This window comes from Paramisgurnus dabryanus, chromosome 15 (genome assembly GCF_030506205.2).
Source record: "Paramisgurnus dabryanus chromosome 15, PD_genome_1.1, whole genome shotgun sequence".
In the NCBI taxonomy this organism is placed as follows: domain Eukaryota; kingdom Metazoa; phylum Chordata; class Actinopteri; order Cypriniformes; family Cobitidae; genus Paramisgurnus; species Paramisgurnus dabryanus.
The window spans coordinates 21,110,002-21,134,886 of record NC_133351.1 but is presented as its reverse complement, the minus strand read 5'-3'; the positions used below and the strand labels follow the sequence as shown (position 1 = coordinate 21,134,886).

At 37.9% G+C, this 24,885-nt stretch overlaps 1 long non-coding RNA gene across 1 annotated transcript in view; it reads left to right on the top strand.

Annotated features, from left to right (window-relative positions):
- Positions 1-15,830, top strand: part of LOC135782795 (uncharacterized) — a 103,062-nt gene extending 87,232 nt beyond the window's left edge. Inside the window, exons 2-3 of the long non-coding RNA XR_010545489.2 lie at positions 12,276-12,442; positions 15,712-15,830. This is a non-coding gene — a long non-coding RNA (uncharacterized lncRNA). The remainder of the gene's footprint in view (positions 1-12,275; positions 12,443-15,711) is intronic.
- The last annotated feature ends 9,055 nt before the right edge of the window (positions 15,831-24,885 follow it).

Sequence of the window (24,885 nt, the reverse complement as noted above, 5' to 3'; positions counted from 1 at the left end):
TATCCAAGAATCTAAAGTAAATGGTTCTGACTTCTGACTAATTCTCAAAGAAATATCTACAGAGCAGGTAGTTGATGTAGTTAAGCTAATAATTTATTTGGGTTGAATGGGATGAGAAATGTTTAAAGTTAAATTGATATCTTCAATAATCTTGACTTTTTATTGTAGACTTCAATGTTTTGAAACAATTAAGTTGGAGATTTAAGCAAAGAAAATTATATAAATTATGTTATAATATATAAATGAGGATTTTCACTGTTTCGGACTGTTTTGTGGACTGTTTTTGTCCTTATCACCATCCAAACGTTACAACACACAGCTGCAAGAAACTGTACACTGTTTTAACCTTTCTCTAACATCAGACTACTTCATTAGATCAGTGGTTCCCAAACGTTTTCAGCATGCGGCCCCCCTTGTGTACGGTGCATTCCTTCACGGCCCCCCAAAGAAAATTTGTGACAAAAAAACTATTCTAAAACTCAAAATTTTAATAAAAAAAAAACATTAAAATATACAAAAAAAGTAGTGCTTTTGGTTAGTAGCCTTATTTTTTTTAGGTTTAATTATACAGAATTCATGATAAATTAATGTACTTCATAAAATGTCATAAAACTGGTGCCCCCCTGGCACCATCTCGCGGCCCCCTGCATTAGATAACCTTGAGCATGCAGTTATACAGTATTAACATTTCCATAGACTTTCCATCACTTAAATGTCATAACACACAAATATAAACCTCAATGACGTTGCCGGAGAACCCACCACAGCAGCAGAATCAATCAGTTAAGCATTAACATAATGAACTGCTCACGCTCCATACGTTTTCGTGAGTCAGTACCCTGACCCTCGGTTCTAAAGGTGAATCAAAGAAAGTTGAATGTGAATGCGACCGAGCTGCGATCGTGTCATGTCCGTACAACTTTTCGAAGTCTTCTGGCTCCTGCGCGAGTTGAAAAGAGTAGATCAATTTCTAATAAACTTCTTCAATAGGCCAATTTTGCCTTTCAGTGGCTGCTTTGAAAAGCTCCAGTTAGCATTTAGAGAAAGAGATGGAGACTGAAGGATGATTACAGAGAAGTACAGTACTGCCACTGAAGGTCATCACTCAAGGATAATGAGCGCTTTATTGAAACTACACCTGTTCCCACTACCCCATCTACATGAGTTCGAGTTCACTAAATCGTATTGATCTCAAAACAACATGACTGATGGTTACATTTCAGGGTATAAAAAGTCTTACGTCCTTTCAAAGCGAAGAAAAAATATTTGGGTGCTGAAAAATGTGGTATTTAAACTGACACCAGGGTGAGGCTATTAAGGCGCATTTGGTCACATTAAAATCCCTCATTTTAGCATCTTAACTTTAGTAAGACATTTGTTCACAGGCTCCTTTTTAAGAGCCAATTGATTTTTACATTTTAGTTAGAATACCAACTATAAACAGTTAAGATAAATATTTATTTGAGCAAATATAGTTTGGTTTGAGAAAAATGTACTGTATGTATGTACAAAAAATGTCTACTGCAGTAGTTTCTAACAAACAATTTATATCACTGATATCATATGTTTGTATTATTTGTGGGTTAGTGTGATTGACAGTTGCAAAAAATGCATTTGCAAAAAATTTGCTTAGCACAACTTAAAGCAATTGAAAGAGCACCTGTACAATAACAATCCAGCCCTACTTTTACAATACTGTAAGAGACAGAAAGATGGATAGAAAGCAGACAACATCACAATTGAAAATAAATCTTTCCACAAAAACGGTCATCAGACACTTTTGGTCAATTACTACCATAGAAACATCTTATTTCCTCCTTCCATATTTCCTTATTTATTTTAAGTAATCTCAGGTGAACAGGCGTAATGGGATTAGAGGCGGTGCTACTGAACCCAGCGTGTCCCCTCCACCAGCTCACTCAAGAGAAAAACACAGTTATCACACAACAGCAGATTGTTTTGAACTACTTATGAAAAAACTGAGCATCTGAAGACTCTTGCCAGCGTGAGCCGGTGTTAAGTGCATGGTTGTTTCCGTTGTTTTATTTAGCATCTGCAGAATTCCCAGCATAGTTAAGGTGCTTTGGAAACGGATTAACTGTTGCTGGCACCAGTGAACAAGCCTTGCAGATTTTCCCCTAGCAAGAAAATACAAAGAAGAGGAGGAACGGGGAGAGAGAAAGAGAGGAAAAGGCAAAGGGAAACCATAATAACAAGTTGTATAAACAAGACCTGAGAGTGAGACACGGGTAAAAGTATATCTAAACAACAATTATCCCTGAAGGTGGAAAGGAGGTGGCTTTCACTTGCCTACTCGCAGTGTCCTATTACATCAGATGCTTCAATTCTGCTGCTGCCTGTTTTCTCATTCATGCTCTCCACCTCTCCCTCACCTCCTCATCTTATCACTGCATTTTCTCTCATAATTCCCTTATTTCTATCCTCAACTATTCTTACTGGCTTCTGACGTCCTGCTCATTCTGTATAAGGAACGAAAAGTCAAAAAAAAATTTTTTTGCTCTATTAAGACACAAACTGAAAAAGCAGGAAATATGTACACAAAATGTAAAAAAGAGAGAAAAAAATCTGTACACTAAAAAAACTGGTGCTAAAAAGCTTGTAATCATAGGTGAACCATTTTTAGTGCTATATAGCACCTATAAAGAACCAAACAGTAGTGATATAGCACCAGATATGGTTCTATATAGTACAACAGGGTTCTACGCAGGTGCTACATAAAATGGTTCCCTTATGATTATGAGCCAGTGAACCACTTGTAGTGCTATTTTTAGTGTTTGTTTTAGAGTGTAGTGTGACATCTCTTGGCACTAAGCACATCTTTAACTCTTTTGAGGTGACTGAAGTCCTTAAGTCATTATTAGAAATTAGGGTTTCACTTTATTTTGGTTTAAGAGATCCTGCAGGGTCCTGCTATTGCTTAAGTATAAGGCGAACTCACACTAAATACTTTATAATTATAATTCTATAATTATATTCATATTCTGTTTTTAATATTGCATACTTCATGTATTTTCTGGATGTTTTCTAAATGTTTTCTAATAACACACGCATGCGCACACACATGCAGTGTTGGGGGTAATGCATTACAAGTAACATGCATTAAGTAATAAAATTACTTTTCTGAAGTAACGAGTAAAGTAATGAATTACTTTATAAATGTACACATTAATATTTGAGTTACTTTTTTCAAAGTAATGCGAGTTACTTTTTCGTTTATTTAATTCAATTAAAAATTTTTAGTGAATTGAACTAAACGTAGTCACGTAGAATTAAACAATGTATGCGTGCCTTAGCGGGAACAGTTTGAGTCAGAAACTGAGATGTCAGGCCAGAGCTTAAAATTTTTCAATGAAAATATGCAATTTCTGAATGCAGAACTTCATAAAAACACATGCAAGGCTTGATAGAGATCAATCCTTAGCCAAGTACCTCAAAAGTAACTTAAAAGTAACGTAAGCATTACTTTCCATGAAAAGTAACTAAGTAACGCAATTAGTTACTTTTTTGGGGAGTAACTTAATATTGCAATGCATTACTTTTAAAAGTAACTTTCCCCAACACTGCACACACACAAGCACACATTCTGTTTTCTATGTTTTGTGGGCGTAATGGTTTTTATACTGTACAAACTGTATATTATAAAACAGGCAGTTCTGGTTCTTCATTCTGATTGGTTGAAACTCGTTCTAAGCTGTGATAAAATACCCTGGTAAACCCATGGTTCAGACCGCATTACAGGAGTATCACCGCGCCACTGTGGCTGTGTAGTGATTTATGAAAATAAACACCAAAGTCTTTAATCATATTTTTAATTTGTATACAATTGCACAATTATGTCGATATCCAGATAAATTTCAATAAATATTGTAGAGTCATCTCATCAATAAAGATAAAACTCTCCCTGATGAGTTTCTACCTCAAATTCATATTTCCGCTGTCCACTGGGTAGCGATCTTACCCAACTTAAACACTGACGCTGACGGGAAAAACGCTGACGGGGAAAGAGTTCAGGATGCTTCCAAGCATATTTGATCATCACTTCAACAGTTGCACAATATCAATGTTAATGTATAAATTAGATGAATGTTGATTTATAAAAATAAACACCACAGTCTTAAATCATATTTTCATTGTGTCTTTGCTGCATCTCTGTTGGTTGGGAACTGCGCTCTGTTTCAGTCACACTTGATTCTGAGGAACTACTTTGTTTGGCGGAAGAGTAATATTTGTACTAATATAAATACAACTTATTTGTGTTATATTTTATAAAATCCCACTAATGTTATGCATATGAAGTAACTCTTTTATAAAAGCAATAACCCCCGCGAAGCAGTGGGGTTACAGTGCATTTTATAACAGCTAAGGGGGTTTAGGCACTAACAACGCCCCTTAGCTGTTATAAAATGCACTAGTAACCCACTACTTCTTCTGGCTTATTGCTTTATTCTATTTGGTCCCCACAACGTGATAATTACCAGGTACACACGCACACACACACACACACATTCTGGTTTCCATGTTTTGTGGGGACATTCCATAGACGTAATGCATTTTATACTGTACAAACTGTATATTCTACGTACATACATATAGAGTGTGTTAATACTGTAGATGTGTGTGTATATTTATTAGATCAATCTCTTATTCTCAGTCACTTGTAAAAAAGTAAATGTGAATAAAACCTAAAGCAAGGTTCCCTCTTCAGAGATAACTGCAGAATCTAAAAAGTCTCTTCAAATTCACTTTGACCATGAGAAAAATGTAACCAAAATGTTCAAATCCTAAGGTAACCAAATCACAGCTAACTCAAACTGAATTTTTTGTGAAATATTTTATCTATTATAGAGCGGTGCAAAAAAGCCAGAATACTGTTATATCTTTACTCCCTCCTTTATTATCATTGCAGCGATGCTTTTAATAGTGTAATGGCCCCATATAATTGAATTCCACCTAATCAAAGAGTGGTGGGTGAGAAGCACTCAGACTGTTTCAGACAGAAGACGACACTGACCTTGATGCTGGCACAATAATTTTTTGACATTTTTAACCAATTTATTCAAATTAAAGAGAGAAATGTCTATTCAGTAGTGACAAACGATTGAATCTGGAAAATTTGTAGTTGGACTTCTTGTATTGATAGTATGAGAGTTGCTCGGCTCAGAGTTCTTGTGCCGTTCCTCTGGTTAGGTCCCCGTTTCTGGAGCAGAGAAACCAGATCTGGCCTGTTCGTAGAACTGCGAACAAAAGCACTTGACTGACGGCCAGATTTCTTCTCGTGGCCACACTCGGGTTTCCACGCTCCCAGTATGACGCTTGAGAGACGGCAGGTAATGCAATCTCAGGTGCGCTCGGGGGCGTGGCCACCCCTTTTCTCCTTCTTCACCTTGATCACCCGCAGCGCAGCGACAAACACGGCTCCGTTTCAACCACTTATCCTCCTCCGCTGAAATAATCATCTGATCAGCTCTCTCTCGCTCCCTTCTCTGTTTCTTTCTGTCTCTCACGCATATCAACCCTTTATTGTTTATAGAAGTAGAGTCAGTATTTTGATTCTTTCACTGCAGTTGTTGAAAAATTGAGCTGCAACATCCTCTGGTTCACATTTCTTTAACATTTGGATTTCTTAATTCTACTATGTGAAAGTGTGAATGAGAGCAAAAAGTGTCTTTTTAAACCCAAAATTCAGTTTCCAAAATGTTATTAGTATTCGCAATACCTTTGCGAATTCAGGGCAATGCAATATAATATTACGGATATTAGGAAAGCGCAGCATGAAGTCTAGGGACATTGAATAGAAGGCTAAAATGCTACTTTTGCTGCCTGTTCAGTAATAATTTGTTTGCTCAAGTGTTCTTGGTAAATGCACAGTATGCATTCCTACACCCACTCGGCTGCAACACAACTGTTGACAAACAAGCACATATGGTACACAAGTGAAAACGAGGGCGTGAAAAGGAGCACTATTACGCATAATGTATAAATGTCATTTCTGTGATTAAATATGAAAGCTTTAAATCTATCTTTTCTGCTCGCTAGGTATACTGTATATTTTTGAGAGGGCCAACTCCCTGGCGTGCAGTATTTTAGAGTGCCCATTTAGTCGGGCCCCCTGCTCTCCTGACAGCTGATGGAAAAGGCAGTGTAACAATGAGCCCCCACCGTGCCTCTCCGCCTGCCCCCAACCACCAGGGGAAGAGGAAGCAGCGGCAGCCGTGTGACACATTATTCTGTCCCCCCGGAACCTGCAGCCAGGCCAAGCCCCCCTCCCGGGTTCCCTTGGACCTCTAAGTGCCAAGCCAGGGACTGAGTGACATTTCCAGAGTCCTGACCTTTGTTTTTCCATTGACTGGGAAGACGTTTGAAGGAGGTACAGTGCACGCCGGTCGACTCTCGGCAAACGGCACGCACTTGAAATTGCAGAAACGATTTTCAAGCGGCTCGCACAAAAGCAGAAATGAAAGCATTGTATTTATATGGTTGCCCGTGATTGAGTTTATTTCATATGTTGAGTTAGCCTGCTGTTGGGGTTTTTTATGTTTACGTTAGATTTTAACATCGCTCAACAAACCCACGCTAAACATCTAAACTTAACTAGAGTAATCAAAAGCTAATTCAGATGCATCGCCATCGACTACACTTTGGAAACGGGATTTAGCCTTTTCAAAAAATGACAACTGGAGACCAAATCATAGGCATATTTTATATATTTGATCAAAAGGTCCCCTGAACGTTAAATAAGAATATTCCACTATTCAGCGTCACAAAGAAAACTCTACCGCCAAATTATTTCAGGAGCCATGTTGGTTTGAAGGTTCTCTTAAGACTACTCTTAAAAGCAAAACAGGAGAAAGGAAAGCCTCACGCAGGGAAAATGGCATGAAATGGAGTGTACTGCAGTGTTGATAGGTTGAGTCCTGGGCTTTATTAATGATATAAGCTGCTGGCCAGTGCTTTGGTCAAATCAGACACCTGCTACGGCTGCCATACTCCAGGAACTGTGACCTCACAGGGAACAGGACAAGTCAGATCCGCCGTTAATCGCTTTGACTTAATTAAGTCCTCCGCTGAGTTCCAAATTGCTCAGTACAATCAAGACTCATTTTAGAGTCCCACCATGTGCTCTGAGACCATGATGAGATATTGCCTTCATTGCCTGTTGTTTCTGAATATTAGCCTTCCTTTCAATACGCCCCCTACATATTTGCCATTTTAAACATGTGCCTTTCAGGTTGCTGGCTGCAGTTTTCTACATTTTCCCTGAATTCCAAGTGGGGAATGAGAGTATTATTCTTTACCATCCTGGAGCTCCTTCTCGTGTGCTCTTTTTTCCAGACTTCAAGAGGACCAGGTATCGCCAGGGTGGGGTGACCCAGTCTGATCTCAGGGGATTTTGTAACTGCTTTACGTGGTGACTAATTCATATAAATTTCTTCAGTTGCACAGTTCTCATTTGCATGTACCTGCTTTCATACCAGTGATGGTGGGTTTAGTGGTGGAGTTAGGAGGGAGGTTTCATTATTGCTTTTTTCTAAAATCATACATTTTTCTGTACAGTCTGCTTCATACTAATTCATAGCTAAAATTTGTAAAATAATAACGAATTGTCACAAGATGTATATCTACTTAAAGAGTAGTTTGCTATACTGTTTGTTGCTTATTTCACACAATCAACAGACGTTCTCCCATCCTTCTTATACAAAACCCACAATAAAAAATACAAGCCTTATAATATAATATATGTTAAATTATAATCAAAGCAAAAAAATAGGCCTAACAGGTGCTTCACTGCATGCATTTGGACAGAAAGTATGGTAGATCTGATAAATGCATGGATATGTAAATGTTTTATACCTTTCAAAACAGCACTATTTTACTATATTTAGTATATAGCATCGATCGAAAGTAATAGTTTCCAATCACTGATGCCAGTGTAGAAATGTGCTATCAGCAGTTGCCCATGATTAATTCATTCCAGTGGTGAAAGTGTCCAATAACAGAGGGATTATGAAGAACACAAGTAGAGTTGAGTGGGTCATATGACTTCAACATGTCTGCCCTGTGCGGCCGCTCCATGTAAAAGAAAGCTTTTTTATCTTTAAGCTGCTCAGATGACTGATCATCTACTTATGTAAATTACATTCATGCATTTGGCAGACGTTTTTATTTAAAGCAACTTGCATGGCTTTACAAGGTATATAGTTTTTAACAGTATGTGTGTTCCCTAGGTATTATATGTATTTGTGTGGTCCCTTTTATACATTTTGTTGATTATAATGCTGCTGCACTACCAATTATTATATTTGTTTGTATTAATAGACTGTTAGCAGTAAGGGTTAGAAGAAATGTTGACATGTGTCCCTGCGACATGTACCCAACGGTTTGACCATTTTTTATGGGTTGAAACAACCCAATCGTTTTTAGAGTGAACTAATACTCTAACTGACTTGTACACTCAGGCCCCTATCATACACGTATCACAATGTGCAACGCAAGTGTTTTTTGCTAGTTTCAGCCTGGCGCAGTTATCATTTTCAGGTCCAGCATCATGTTGTTTAAATAGCAAATGCATTTACACCCATTTGTGCGCGCCCATGGTCGTGCTGGTCTGAACTAGGTGTGTTCAGGCGCATTGTTGGCACGTAGCTATTTTAAAGCAACTAAAATAGACTAAGCCATTGACCAACTAAAACCTGGTCTAAAGTCAATGGCTCAATATAGTTTTTGCTATTTAAAGAGCGCGTTAGTAATATGTAAGGGATAATGTAGAGGCAGCCGGTAGTTATCGGGAAATATGCCCCGACAGTGTGATCAGGCTTATTTCCCGATAACTACCGGCTGCCTCTACATTATCCCGCTTATTACACGGCTACTTGTCACATAAGAAAAAAACCGGACATGAATATGAATTTGAAACATTTTATTGGCATATTTGTTTTAAATTAACATTTTTATCCTTCCGCGAAACTTTGCACAGATGCATAAAATGATCGTAATACCTTATTAAGATCCTCTGCTTCATACTTGTCTGTCTCCATTTTTTTCTCTTTTAGCCAGTCTTTGAGAAGTTTTAATGCCCATTCTGTATTTTTTGTGTGTTGGCTTCGTAGCTGTCATGCTCTATTTTGTCAAGTTCTGTCTCAGTAGCTGTCTGTGTCTTGTCGTGGTTGTCCAGTGTTTGTCACAAGATGGCGCCAAACAGTAATCTTTATTGATCTTTATTGGCGTGGAGCGATTTTACTCATACAAGTAGTACCAGCTATGCGTTATTACTTTGGAGCGGTTATTATTTGAAAAGAACGAACCTGCAAATGTCTCAACTGACCAATCAGAATCAAGCATTCCAGAGAGCCGTGTAATAAGCACCTGTAAAGGAGACTACAATGCACGTTTGCTTATTATACACATGGACAGTATTCAAATGTAAAAGATTATTATTAAGTCTCTTGGACATAAATGAGGACTGATTACGAGACATTCGAAGGCGTAAAGTAGCCTGGCAAATTAATTGAATGTTAATCTGCAATCGGCACACTTACCCAGTTTATGAAAAAACTGAAACCAAAACGTTATTTACTAATTTTAAACTCTGTGTATGTTTTGATCATCATTCTGAATCTGATCTCTAACAAAATTCCTTTACAAAAAATGCATTTATTTCAGCTTTTAATACAACTAACATTGTAATAAAACAATAAAAGTAAAACAACTCAATATTTACATTTGTAAAGGTCTTCTTCCTCCGCTTAGTTTTTCGGTTTACAAATTCCGCCATCTAAATAGTGAATCGCAATGGCGTAAGTGCAACTGGCTTTTAAAGGGGATGGGAGATTCTCATTGGTTTATTGCATGTTACGCCCCAAACACCACCATTACTCATAAGGAGAATAGGAACAACCATTTTAGACCGTGGGCTAGGCGCACAACCATTTTTCCCATATTAAATTAGCAAAAGTGGATTTGGAGATGCCTTTTTAGACTGTGCGCCGTGCGCTTTAGACCATGTATTTCTACATTGTATAGCAGTGGCGGCTCGTGACTGCTCTTCCGAGGATGCGCTAATTCAAAATAAGTTTTGGATTGTCACGTGTGCGGTTCCCTTTTCCAAAATATGTGTCATGCGTGTGGAGAGATCCTGTGTGCATCATGTGTTTTGTCAAAATAAGTGCCTGCTGGAGACGCGGCAAAACCATTTATGATAAAAGAGACGCTCACGTTCCCTAAATACACGCAAGACACTCCCTTAACACTAAACTCTGATTACGCATGAGATTGTGCGAGTATCTGGCACACGCGAGCGTCTCCTTTCAAGTTCAAGTTCAAGGCAGCAGGCACTTATTTTGGCATGACACGTGATGCACACACGATCTCTCAAAGCGCAGAACACATATTTTGAAATGATGAACCACACACATGACAAGTTACATACATGTTGTGACGAACTTCCCATCGTGCGCTTAAAAAAAAGAAGTCACCAGCCGCCACTGTTGTATAGTTATGTGTATTAAAAGTCATATTGGTTGCACTTTTAAGGACAATTTCAATCTAAACTTCAAATGAAGAACTCAGATGCAAGTTAGTCTGACATGTTTTCTTGTAAATTAGCATTTTTTTATCAGGCTCTTATGTTTAGGTTCAGTAATTTCACTTTAATCGCAATTTAAATGTTATTCGTCAGAACAGAAATGTCACTTTAGTCATTTCATTGGTATTTAACAAATGTGACCTCCTAAAGCATTTTTTAATAACTCTTCATTGTCCCTTTTGTATAAATGTAAAGCAATAAAAAATTTAGTCAATATCTTAATATATTTGGTAAACTTATATTTAAAATCTGACTTTATTCTATTCTTCTGTACACATAGCAGATTTGAAGCGAAAGTATTTGATAATTCAGTTAATTCTCGTTATTTCATTTTTAACAGAGGTGGCATGTAGCGGCCTTTTAGATTTGAGCTCTTCAAATTTTAATGCCCCTAATATACCACTAATCGTAACTGTTGAAATATATTAGAATTGTGGAAAATGTTGGAATGATGAAATAAAATTGCCAAATTTATTTGAAAGTAGGCTTGAAAATTCATAATATGTAAAAGTTGAGGCTCATCATTTCTGCCTGCATTGCTACTCAGATCTTATTTCTTTCGCAAATCGATCTCAGGTCTGAACAGAACTAGAGAGAGAGAGAGAGAGAGAGAGAGAGAGAGAGTAAAGGAAGAAGAGTCGTGTTTTGAAAGAGGACTCCTGCATGTTTCACGATGCCCGGCTATCACAGTGTCACCCAGTTAATCATGTGTTCAACACAGCATGTCAAAGATCACATGAACACACACACACACACACACACACACACACACACACACACACACACACACACACACACGGTACTAAATGTGACCACTCCCAACACAGCGAAACTGCTCAGGCAATCTGCACCACCGCAGCATGAATGCCGTATGGTTGCACTGCTTAACCAGAAACAAACTCAAGTTAAATTGATCAAATTCTGCAATAATTATGAAAGAACACATTAAAGCATTTCACATTTTATTGATTCAAAAACCTTATTAAACTGTACTGCCACCCCCGCATTGACTTGTTAAATGCTTTAGTGACATAGTCTATTGGCATTTAAACTCAAGGATAATTTCGCAATAGCGAACGAGATCATTTAGATCATAGTTTTAATTTTCCACTTGCTGATCTATGTAAGGCCAGCGTCATTTCTCACAAGCATTAATAGCCCATTAGCACGGGTCGCTCAGGGTGAACGGCAGAGTAGGAACAACGTTGATCACAGCCATTGTGTGTTGTCATGGTGGTATACGGCAAGAGTGGAAACCTAGAGCCCTCACCTGATCTGTGCTGGACTGATCCGTCCCCTGCTTGCTGAGGCCGTGACTGCGCTATTGAGAGAGTGCTGAACGCTGACCTTAATTGCTTGACGGACAGCTCAGATAAACTCATATCAAACATGCCTGCTGAAACCATAGACGCTGTGTAATTAGTCAACTCCGGGGAAACAGATAAGGCTGCGAATCAAAACGGGAAGGGGCCTTGTGCGCGCTACTTATTCATTTATAAGGCCGTTGAAAAGAGTCGCTACAAAAAGGCACACATCCCAGACCCCCGAAGACTTCACAGAACAATCAAAGTGTGTTTGGTTGATTTTATTTTCTGTTCCCAAGCATCCATTACATCTAGAGGTGCAAAAGACACGCTAACACACATGTATGTCACTGTCTTTTCCTGTCCAGGTATTCCGGTGGCGCAACTATCCGGGGAATGGGCCAACCCTGTCATTTAGCAGTAAGTTTATCCTGTGGAGGAACAGAGAAACTGTGGGGATAAAGTCTGCAGACCTATCCCATGACTAGGCTGGTGAAGGGGGGTGGAAAGCCACACCACAGCTGGGACAGGCCAGGTAAGGATCACTTACAAGCTGCAGGGTTGGGAGCATCAATGTGGCACAAAACTGCCCACAGTATTTACAGCCCCCCATACACACTTCAACAGTCTCAGGTTCAGCCTGCTGTGATGGAGGAGATAATATGCCTCCAGAGGAACCATCTGGAAAACTGAGCCGCTACTCTCCTGTTGCCACCTTAACGTAAATTTGTATCCACCTGTCTGTGTGCCATGCACGTCTCTCCCGCCCTCAATATTGATTTTAATTGAACACACTCTAAAAAAAATGCTGGGTGGTTTAAACCCTGGTTGGGTAAAAATACTGGAAAACTGAGCCACTACTCGCATGTTGCCGCCTTAACATAAATTCGTATCCACCTGTCTGAGCACATGCACATCTCTCTCACCCTCAAAATTGATTTTAATTGTGCACACTCTTAAAAAAAATGCTGGGTTGTTTTAACCCTGGGTTGGGTAAAAATACTGGAAAACCGAGCAGCTACTCTTCTGTTGCTGCCTTAACGTAAATTTGTATCCACCTGTCTGTGTGCCATGCACGTCTCTCCCGCCCTCAATATTGATTTTAATTGAACACACTCTTAAAAAAATGCTGGGTGGTTTAAACCCTGGTTGGGTAAAAATACTGGAAAACTGAGCCGCTACTCTCCTGTTGCCGCCTTAACATAAATTCGTATCCACCTGTCTGAGCACATGCACATCTCTCTCGCCTTCAATATTGATTTTAATTGTGCACACTCTTAAAAAAATGCTGGGTTGTTTCAACCCTGGTTAGGTAAAAATATGCACAAAAGCAAATGTTGGATTTAAATGCTAGTTTGTGTTAACCTCTGGGTCAAATATGAATATTTTCTACAATGTAAAAAAGAACAGAAGATATACTGCCAGGACATTATCTAATAATTTAACGGACATTTCTGTTAACCCTAAAACAGCTGTAAAAACATCAAATAAAAAATACTATAAGAAATCCTTCATATTAATACAGTACTGTACATTGTGCTCCAGTGAAAGCTAAACCAATGGTTTGATTTGTCCAGATTTTCCCAAACCAAAGGTTAAAACAACCCAGCATTTTGTGTCTTTATCCCTAGAAATTTAAAAACTAAAACAGACAAAAATGGGTTTTCTTACAACATGATCTCACGGAAAATTGTGCTATAGTCACGAAAAAAATGTTATTACTTTATTTGTGTCAATGGCACGAAACTCAGCTTTTGAGCACCTTTAGCATGAATGTCTTTGTCGTGTCACTCGCATGAATTTCTATAAATTGTTTTTTGTGCCTGTGGAACGACTTTCTTTTTCGTGTCAATTTATGTATTGTTTTCTCATTTTTTCTATTTTTATTTATATGTACTTTTGGTTTCTACATGTTTTTCTTCCGCTTTTAAAACTAACTCCTGGAGTTGGGGTTAGAGTTTGGGTTTGGGTTAGGATGTCTAAAAATGTAATGGAAAGTGATTCTAACCCCAACCCCAAGCGATAATGGTAAGAAAATAGGAAAAACAATGAGAAAACAATGCATAAAATAAAACAAAAAAGCAAGTCGTGCAACGGACACAAAAAACTCTTTATAGAAATCCACGTGAATGATACGACAAAGACAATTGTGCTCAAGGCACGAAATAAACTGAATTTCGTGCCATGGACAAGAAAAAATTAATCACATTTTTCGTGACCAACACGACTTTTCGTGAGATCAGGATAGTTCAACCAAAAATTTAAATTCTGTCATCATTTATTCAACCTCATGATGTTCCTCTATGAGTTTCTTTATTTTGCTGAACACAGAAGAAAATATTTTGATAAATGATAGCAAGCAGTTGACAGTACTCTTTTACTTCCATTGTATTTGTTTTTCCTACTGTGAAAGTCAGTGGGTACCATCAACTTTGTGGTTATCATCATTTAGCATCAAATATCTTATTTTGTGTTCAATAGAATAAAGAAACTCATGTAGAAACAACATGAGCGTGAGTAAATGAATTTTCATTTTTGGATGAACTATCCCATTAATATTACACTGTATAATGTGAAAGCTGCTCTACTTAAAAAAAAAATACTTCAATTGGTAACACCTAGACAAATCAAGTTTTATATACTTACATTTTCTCCCTTTAAGTAAAAAACTTTAAGGTGAAAAATCAGTAATAGTTTTAATCAAATACACTGTAAAATATAAAAGTTGGATCATGTTTAAAAAATACTTAAATTTGTGATACCTAAAATATTGAAACATTTTTAAAACATTTTTTTAAATTTAAAATAAGAAAATGTAAGTTGAAAAAACTTCACATTTTTAGGTGTTACCAATTTAAGTAATTTAACTTGATCCAACTTTTACTTTTTACAGTGTATTTGTTTATAACTTTTAACAACATGTAGCTGTTGTAATTACTCCAAATTTTACACTTTGATTTCTTTACACTTGAACATAATTGAGTCAAACCGTCTAAATCCATAAAGTCTTAACTTACTGTTTACAAATGTGTAATGCATTTTGCTTTTGCACGGCTGCATTGAAAGATAGCAGCAGTTGTAATGTCAAACATGTAAATGAGGCAGTAGTTATACAGACAACAAAATTATCTTTTTCTCTGTTTCCCCACACACATCACATGCGTGAACGCACAGACACTACAGGTGATGTGCACGTATAACAAAAATTGTGTGTGATATTTTGCAGATCGTTTTCATCAGAACTGCTTCTTGGTTTAGAAATGTCAGCCTCTTATCATCATGCTATATGGACACAGCAGGTGTCAGTGATGATAGCTTTACTGTGACAGCTCTGACTAAAGGGTCCAGAGCTTAGACGTTGTAATTATAGACATGGAGACACACACAGAGTTGGCCTTTACCTTTCAGACTCATGTCCCAGAACAGAAACTACCTAATTGTCTTCTCATATTGATGTTTGATTATATTAATAAGACAAAAGCAGATATATTGAAAAATGTATATAGAGCACAACAGTGACCTGCCACTCTTACAGTGGTATTTTTCCTATTAATTTTCTCCTAAGGAATCGAAGATGAACCATTACTGTAAATTACACTATTTAAAATGGTAAAACTGGAAAGCAAGGGAAATATGTACAGAATAGGAAAGTAAGACTTTCCTCTCTGTTTTTGTGACTATGTTTGTGTCCTCTGTGTATGTGTGTTACCCAGGTACACCCTTGTAATGGGTGTGTCTTCCTTTCAGCACCTTTGTGGGTTTGGGGTGTTTGTAACTTAACCTTTCATTCTTCTTAATCATTAGATGTCTATCACACTACCCTGGACGTGCTTCTCTTCCTCATTCACATCAGAGACCTGGAACACACTTTCATCCCAGATCAGGTGACCACAGCGGTTTACGTGGAGTGAGGGCAGCAGGATGGATGTGGTTATTCAGGTATACAACATGAATGTTCTAACACAAGCCGCACAGTAGCATATCACTGCGAAACACGACATTCAGGGGGCAAGGTTGGATCTAGATCTAGGGGGCGGAGCTGGATCCAGCTCCAGGGATGGAACTTAATCGCTTCCCACTGCATTTTGATTGGTCAGCAGTTTTACACGGCATACACGTGTTGTTGTGTTTCCTTTTCTTTGAGTCGTATCTAAATTAAGTTATTGTTTTCACGGAAAAACTAACTTTACTTCATATGACTACAATAAAAATCTTCAATGTTTTGAAGTAAAACCACACATTAACGCTCTTTCAGGTACTATGACAGGGTTCCCACGGGTCCTTGAAAGTTTGTGAATCTGGGGGAAAAAATTCAAGGACCTGGGAAGTTTTTGAAAATATACATACAGGTCTTTGAAAGTGCTTGAATCCGAAAGTTTTCTGGTAAAAAGTCCATATTATTCCCTGTGTATTGTTGGATATTATCATTAAAATTCTAGACTTTTTAATCACACGTGCTAAACTGTTCGCTTTAAATGCTTATATTCTCTGTATGCGAATGTTGATTCATACTAAAATGCTTTTTTGCATAGTTGTGTTTGACACATTAAAACGTCTGGGGTTACGTATGTAACTGTTGCTCCCTGAGAAGGGAACGAGATGCTGCGTCTCCCTTGCCATACTTCCTGCGTCCCTGTAACACTGTCTTTGGCAATATTTCAGATAGCGATATACTTCCTGGCTCCTGCGTCACCCTGTCTTTGTCGTTAAGCCTCACCATTGGTTGAATTTGATATACACATTCAGACACACTTACCCCTAGAAGTGTCCCCAAAGTGTCACCGCTGTGAGGCAGCACGAGTTTCCTTGAAAGGGAACTGTAACAATGTATCATAAAAGGTAACATGATGTAACCTTGCTCTCACTTGAAATGTGTCCCCACATTTAGTCCTTGAATTTGAGGGTATTGGACCTGGAAAGTCCTTGAAACTTTCTCCAACGTAAATCTCGTTTCTTGGACTACAACAAAGCAACAGTTTACTTTCTGAGTCTGGTGATGTAGTTAAAGACCGACATTATCATAATTCCTCTCGCTTGGACTCACAGCCTGTAAGTTAACTCCTGTTAGCATTGCATTGTGAGCGAATCTTTCAAACATGGTAAGGAGCATCACATTTCTGACTGAAGTCGGAGGTATTCAGGCCAATCACAATGTTACAGATTAGCTGGCCATCATGGACACAACGCTTTTCAGATAGATGAGTTTTGTACAAAATCAATGCATTTGAGGAAGGCAGGATATTTTGAGCTACAAAAATGTATGGTATGTGGAAAATAATGTGTTTCTTAACCATAAACCACGCAAACACATTGTATTAAGTAACGTTGTTTTTTAGCAATCAAATAGGTGCACTTTAATTAACTTAATGTTCATCTTGTACACTGTAAAAAACATAGAGCATTAAAACAACTTGGTTTTGCAAGTCAATTCAACCTACTTTTTTAAGTTTTGGCTTAAAAGGTTGACATAAAATTAAAGTGAACTTTAAGTTAAAGTAAAATAAAATTATATGTTGATCTAGAACCAACCTTACCCCATGGATATAGTGTTCTGCATCCCCCATGGCAGTGACTGCTTGTCCTGCTAAATACAAGTGTATCATGACCCAGGCTTTCTCTTCTCTGCACTGTAAGAAAAAACTTTGCTGCCCTAAAAATTTTTGTTGAATCAACTCAGATTTACAAGTCATTTCAACTTACTATTATTTATCTTGACTAGAGATGAGTTGTTATAACTACAGTTGAGTTGTTATAACTTATAAAATTAAGTTGACTTTTCTCAACTATATTTTAAAGTTGTGACGACTCATTTCTGTTGACATGACTTGTAAATCTGAGTTGATTTAACAAACAATTTTAAGGCAGCAAAGTTTTTTTACAGTGTGGTCTGAACCATGCATTAAACATTTGGATGCACACTTGTCACCTCTGTGAAAGTTAGGGCAATTTTGAATGATTAGAAGAGGAAACATGAAAGTGACCAATCAGAAATTATTTTGTTTCAATATTTGTGACCCTTTCTGTGAAATCCAGGGGCCGGTTGCATAAACCTTTAAGACAAGTCTTAAAAGTTAGCCATGAATTTTTTTCTTCAAGACTGATCATAACTGTTTTAAGTTACATAGAAAGGTAGATTGGTCTAATTTAAATCCAAATAATAAGACTGATTAGCCCTAACTAATTGCTAGTTAGTCAGAATCATTCTTAAGACGCAGTCTTAAAGTCACGGCTATGTTTATGCAACCGGCCACAGGCCAAAGTCTCACAATCTAATTTTGAGATTAACAGCATCAAAGTTTGATTTCAACCATTACTTTTACTGTTTTCAATCTTTGACATGGCCTTAGCCAATAGTAAAGATAAGGTTATATTTCTTTCCGCTATAAAGGATGATTTTATGTAAAAAATAAATAAAAATAAAAACATATATTATGAAAAATGACATTGGGGGGTTTCACAACCAGGGTCACATTTAATCAAATATCTTTGTTACACCAATAACACCTTCAAGAAACAAATGAAAACACACCTGCATTTACTAACACTTCTACATTGTCCACAGTCTAACATTTTCTATCTTCTATATGTTTTATCTTTACCCATAGTCGCAACTTTGTCTGTAAACATGGTTATGTAGACTATGCTTAGTAGTATGAAAAATGTGACCTAGTCTGTGATCTACATAAAATCATCCGACAAAAATGTAAAGAACATTTCGTGAAAATATAACCATGGTCTGAGATCATGTAAAAGATTGAAATCAATGAGTGAAATCAAACTTTGATGCTTCTTATCTTGTCATAATGGTACTTTAGCCTGGATTTCACAGACAGGGTCACGAATATCGTTCTGAATAAAAGTGTCTGCTAAATTAATAAATGTAGATGTAATGTAGAGTGGTAACCTTGTGGACAGTGCAGGCTCTCTGCACTCTCATAAAAAGCTGTCACTGGGATAGTACCCTTTAAAAGGTCTTAATATGTACCATTTAGGGTACCTGTGAGGTTCCAATATGTATCTCTGATGTAATAATATGCAATCTTTATGTACAAATGTGTACTTTTTAAAAGGGTACTACCGCAGTGACAGCTTTTGTACATATGGTGCTCATGGGAGACATACAGTAGGTTGGACAAAAAAAAATGTGATATAAAAGAGCCATAATATGACTTTAGACAATGTAATTACAATGTACTCTTTTCCACAAAATAATGCATTGTCTTCTCAAAGAAGCTCATTTCAGGACGTAATCAATGAAGATTTCTCATTAGAAGCTGACGGTATACGGTTAATTGATTTCGAAGGTCCAAAAAGATGCTGGTTTAACTGCCTTCCTCGTTGATCTTGATAACAGTGTGGCCAGATACCCAACAAGGTGCTGCATTAATTGTCACCCTCTGTTGACAGCGTTGATTTGGTGTTTAACTGGCAGATTGATGTATTGATTCAATGCCTGGGAATGAAGCTGAGTTTATGTTCTCAGTCTCCGGTCTGACGGACCTCAGCTATGACAGTCCCAGGGGCTGCTTGGACTGTCAACTTGTACGAGGGAGGTCTTTTCCAAATCTGACTGCTAATAAAGCTCTCTTATTCAAGAAGTCATCGGCTGTCGTTGGAATTCTTGGCTGCTTTTCTTATGAGGAAGGCTGTGCTCCTCGCTCCTGCCAGGACTGGGAGGGAGGCGTTGGACGAGGTGGGGGAGAGTTGTAAACCACAAGCAATAGGGGGTCGATCTCCCCAATAGATGTCACAGATTTTAACGAGCAGTTTCAGCCCATCTCAAAAGACAGAGAGCACAGCGGGGCGAACAAAGATGGTCTTTGTCTGGGTGTATAGATGGGTGGGTGGGTAAGATATGTGTGTGTGCACACTTAAGGGGAAAAGCGGGGTGTGCGTGTTCCTCTACACTTGCCCTCCAGGGGTCCTTAACAGTGGGGTGTCTTGGATTTTGTGAACGAAAGAGTTCACACCATCACACTGGGTTCGAGATTTGTGCAGAATTTGTCACTTACCGTGCACCCAGTCCGGTTATTTTACCATATCCGAATGTAAGCTTTGGGAAAGTAACAAGTTGCAATCGATTGGCAGAGAATGTGTGTTTCACCACATGCTGTGTCCATTTTGTGGTCGTTGTTTACGCTTTACCTGGATTTATTAACAAGAAAAAAATCACCTGGTGTGTTTATAAAACAAGCAATTGAACTACCATGTTAATGTAAAAAGAAATTAAAAGTTGTTTCGAGCTGTCTATGCTTTTTTTAGAGTCCAATAAACTTACTGGCAGCGCTAAGGTGCAGATACTCACACAACCACCTAATATTTCATGAACACACACCTAAGGTGGTAAAGTAATTTAAACAATGACTGCACCCATGTCTCATGAGCTAAAGATTGGAAAGGGCATGTTTTATTGGGGATATTTTTCTCATGGCGCTCTTTGAATACCACCATTTAAGTCTCTGAAGAATACACGTATGCAAGGCTTTCTCTTTAATTGCTGTATTTTTGTGCGTTTAAGTAAATTTTTTAACAACTCTATAGACGTGGAATAATACAGACCTCTGTTCATTCTATAAATGAACTGGGTGAGAGCTGAGACTGAACAGACGCATATGGGTATTTCATTTATTCAAGAGTCCTATCAGACTAAAGACCTGAACCTTGTGATCAGTGAGTGGATACTGAATATACAGTCCAAGGTTTAGCCGATCAATGGCAATGTGTTTGTTTGCATTAGAGACGGGATGACAGTCAGAGAGAGAGGGAGAGGGAGAGAGACGATGGCTAACAAGTGTAGCCTATACGTGTGTGTGTGTGTGTGTGTGTGGCTTTGAGACTTACGAGCGAAAGAAAGGCTTTACTCTTTCAAGTGCTCTGATTGGGCCTTGGACAGGCAGTGAGAATCTGTCTTCTTTTGTTTTGGGTGAATGTGCAGGCTGGATTCAGTGCCTTTCTTTATCTAGTGGTCCAGGTTGGGATAAAATGGCCTTTGCATTGAACAAAGAGTCCACTAATAAAATTGAAACAATGAAGGAAGACAAGCAAGGTCAGAATGGGGGGAGTTTTGATTAGTCTCTTTTACCCTGCTGTCTATTCATCAATTATATGATTAATATTGTCAGTTTTTAAGTTTTAGAGGTGAAGTATGAAAATAACAGACTGTTGAAATCTGTGCTGATTGTAGTAAACTATAAGGAGAAAGATTCAGGGTTGCAAACTCTGCAACTTTGAAATTTGTGCAGAGAAATGGTAACTTTGCTAAGTTTTCTCTAAATCACTTCCTGTCCATATTTTACTTAGAATATATACTCTTTCATTTGGTTTTTCTTAATTTTTAATTTTATTTATTGGAAACTTTCTCATTTTAAGAAAAACTTCAAAAGTTCAAAATGTTTATGTACAAAAAATGTGAAAAAATAATAATGTTTCTGCTTCCCAAAGTTGTATTAATTTGGATAAGGGGATGTGTTATTTCTTGCTCAGTGTGAAAGTTGGTTGCTGAGTCTATTATTTTTTGGGGGAGTAACAGTGAAAGTGACGTAATAACTTATGTATGGTAACCCATACTTGGAATGTGATATCTGCATTTAACCCATCTAGTTAGTAGTGAACAACACATGCACTGCAAGTCATGAACACACACAAACACGGAGCAGTGGGCATCTTTTACTTCAGCGCCCGGTGAGCACTGGGGTACAGGTGCCTTGCTCAAGAGGGCATCCCAGTTGCAACCTGCCGGCCGTGAGACTCAAACAAGGTTACAAGCCGGACTCTCTGACCATTAGGCCATGAATGCCCATTAACATTAATTGTTAAAGGGTAACAAATCTTATCTTGCTATGTAATGGGGTGCATAGCACACACATACCTAGATGTGCTTCGCTCTGTGTGTCGAGGTGGTCACATTACTGTAGATATGCAGAAACTGTGAATGCAAATGAATCCCCCCTTCGCACCTGTACCTTCCAATTACCTCCCAAGAATTGCATTAAGCCTCTGGATCCAAGACTCACCGGAATCACAGAATAACAGATGAGATGGCAAAATTACTAACGTGCCCGGCAGGAAATTGGAAAATGGGAAATCTGTCTGGTGAAAGTATTCAATTACTGCGCTCTTTTTCCTTGCGTTCGGCCACATTTCTGAAACATGGTAATTTCCGCTTTTCTCAACGCCTCTTGTGCTGAGAACAGAGCTACACCAATCACAGATTATTATTACACAGATATGAATACAACGTACTCAAGTTCATGGCTGTACTCTTAAAGGGTTCTCCTTCAGCTCGTTCCCTGCTCTGCTGTTATGCTTCGAAATGACAATGAGTTTAAGATAAAGAAGGAAGGAATTTGGCAGAAAAAATGGGACAACATTGGGCATGCCTGCGTGCACCTTTAACGCAGAATAAGAAATCTTTTATCTAATCGCATACTTAGGCTCAGCACCGGCACGCATAAACAGACACCCTCCGTTTCCCCTTCCAAACCAGTTTGGCTGTCGTTGATCCTCGGTTCCTCTCTTTCTTCAGCTGGGAGATGCTATGTGTCTAATTCCACGTTGTTATTGATGCTGGCTGCTCCCCTCGATAAGAGCAGGCGGAAAAATCAATCACTCCCATTAGACGCTGAGAGAGTGACAAGAGGGCAAACCCTGGCAAGGGCCCTCGCACACCCCCTCACTGCATTTGCCTCCCTGTGCCTCTCTTTGCTCTTTTACTGTATCATGCATTTATGTTTTCCTGTACATATTTGTTTCTCTGCTTCTGCCTAACTCTCATTTGTTTACCCTTTATAGTCTTTCACATTGTTAATATGGACAGATCAGGTTTCTGTGTGCCTGTGTGGATGTGTTACATGTGTGCCAGTTTATGTTTCATTTTATAAATGTAAAATAATAATATTTATATTATAAATGAATTCCCTGCAAAACTGCTTTTAGGCTATGTGTGTGTGGGGGGAACAGGTGTCATTACATTTTACAGTAAATCATGAATTATATTCTCACCTGATGGAATTTCTGCACAATTTGCTCAATAAAGACAAAGGTTAATAACGTTAAAGTTCTCCATTCACCCAAAACTCTGCCTTCTAAGAGAGGGTCGTGATCGGTGCCATAATTACATGGTCACCAAATCTGCTGAAAGTTTAGGGCTGTTCAGCTGCTGTCCAATGTGAGTGGACTTATTTCAATTTCATTATAGGTAACGTCGCCAATAAGCTATTTACAGGAAACAAAGACCTGAATCTATGATGTAATCATTGTGCACTGGATGCACTTTTAAGTGTTGCAATGTTGGTCCTTTAAAGCAGATAATTGTTGTCCAATAAACTGAATTTTAAATGTAATTTTACATTTTAAAAGCATAAGACAATTGATTTCAAATCTCAAAATGTTTTTTTTTAGCAGGCACAGTATTTACTGAAGTATAACCAGCAGATTTTCTCTGCAGAGGAAGTAACGACATTCTAAACGTTCCAAGAAAATCACGAATTGATCCGTAAAGACACACCTGAAGTCAATAATGACCGAGAGAAACGGGACAAAAGAATAAAAGAACGAAACTGTGATTCATCAAAACAATTTTGGCAAATAAATAACGGAGCAATCTTCGAGCTAATGGAGCCTTTTCACAGACGAATAACTCAGCACATACACTCCATTAACTAAACTCAATACCAAGATCATTATTATCTGATAGACATACAAAAGAAGCACCCTATAGTCAACCCTTTCAGTCCACATGGCGATTAATTACTTTAATTCACCCTAATGGTAAATAACAATATATGTGAAAGTATGACCTGGAGAGGCAGCCTCACAACAATGCATCATCTCTAAATTGTCTCTATGGTCATGTATGATTGATCCTCTTATCCGCATTCACTTGCTGTAAGTTAAAATTATTTTCCCATTAGTCCCAGTCTGCTTTCAAATTTTATTCTGTAAAAAGTACCCTCTTCAGTAACATGCCCATTCTCTTGTGTGTCTGACTTATTTGCAAGCACAGTGTTTGTGATTGTGGAAAGTGGCCACATGTATTTGACAGGAGCAGCAGCATGTGTTATAAACTTGACTTGTGGGTCAGCATCTGACTGGCTCAGCCCAACTCAATTTCTCTCCTCATAATTTCAACACTCTCCCTGACCCCAATCTATAGAAATACAGTGAAAAGAGTTAAAATTATTGGCAACCATTTCTCTTCCTTATTCTGTTTCCATCTTCGTTTTCTGATCTTCAGCTCGGGGGTAAATCCTGCTTAGCATTGCCAGTCAGTGGGTTCTCATGATCTTGTCTTTGCTTTTCTATTTTGCACATGAAATCCCTTTCCTGGCACTCAACTCTTAAAAGAGTAAATGTATTCTTGGAAGCTCTGTCATGGAAGTATTGCTTGCCTCTCATTTACAATATCACCTTTGCACGAATCCTAGGTAGTGTAATCATCTCTAAATACAAAGAAAACCCTTTACATTTAAGTGTACAAATTTTGCAAAACGCAAATGAATAATAGAACACAATTTATGTGTGTGTATTAAGAGATGCTTTTATATTTCAATCCATAATAACTATTCTTTATTTATTTTTACTTGTATGTATGCAAGTTATTTTCTGCATATAGTATAGGTATAGTTTTTGTTCAAATAAAATATAAATAATCACACAAGGACCTTCAATCTCGATCACATCAGTCTTTACAACTGAAAAGCGTTTGGAGTCAGACACAAGATATTAAGCTATAGAACAATACTGCCATCTATTGGAAACATTTGGAACAGGTGTGCTACTTTAGTTGGTGAACAGTGTTATCTTTTTTTAAAACATACTTTGTTATATTCTTGGATGCTATTAAAAGCATATTACTCTGCTACAATATGTCTATTCTGTCTAAATTGTGTTAAAATTATGTTTTGTAAAAGTTAGATTAAGTTACGGTATGTATAATAACGGTATGTAGAGCAGGGCCAGTCAAACGAAACTTTAAAA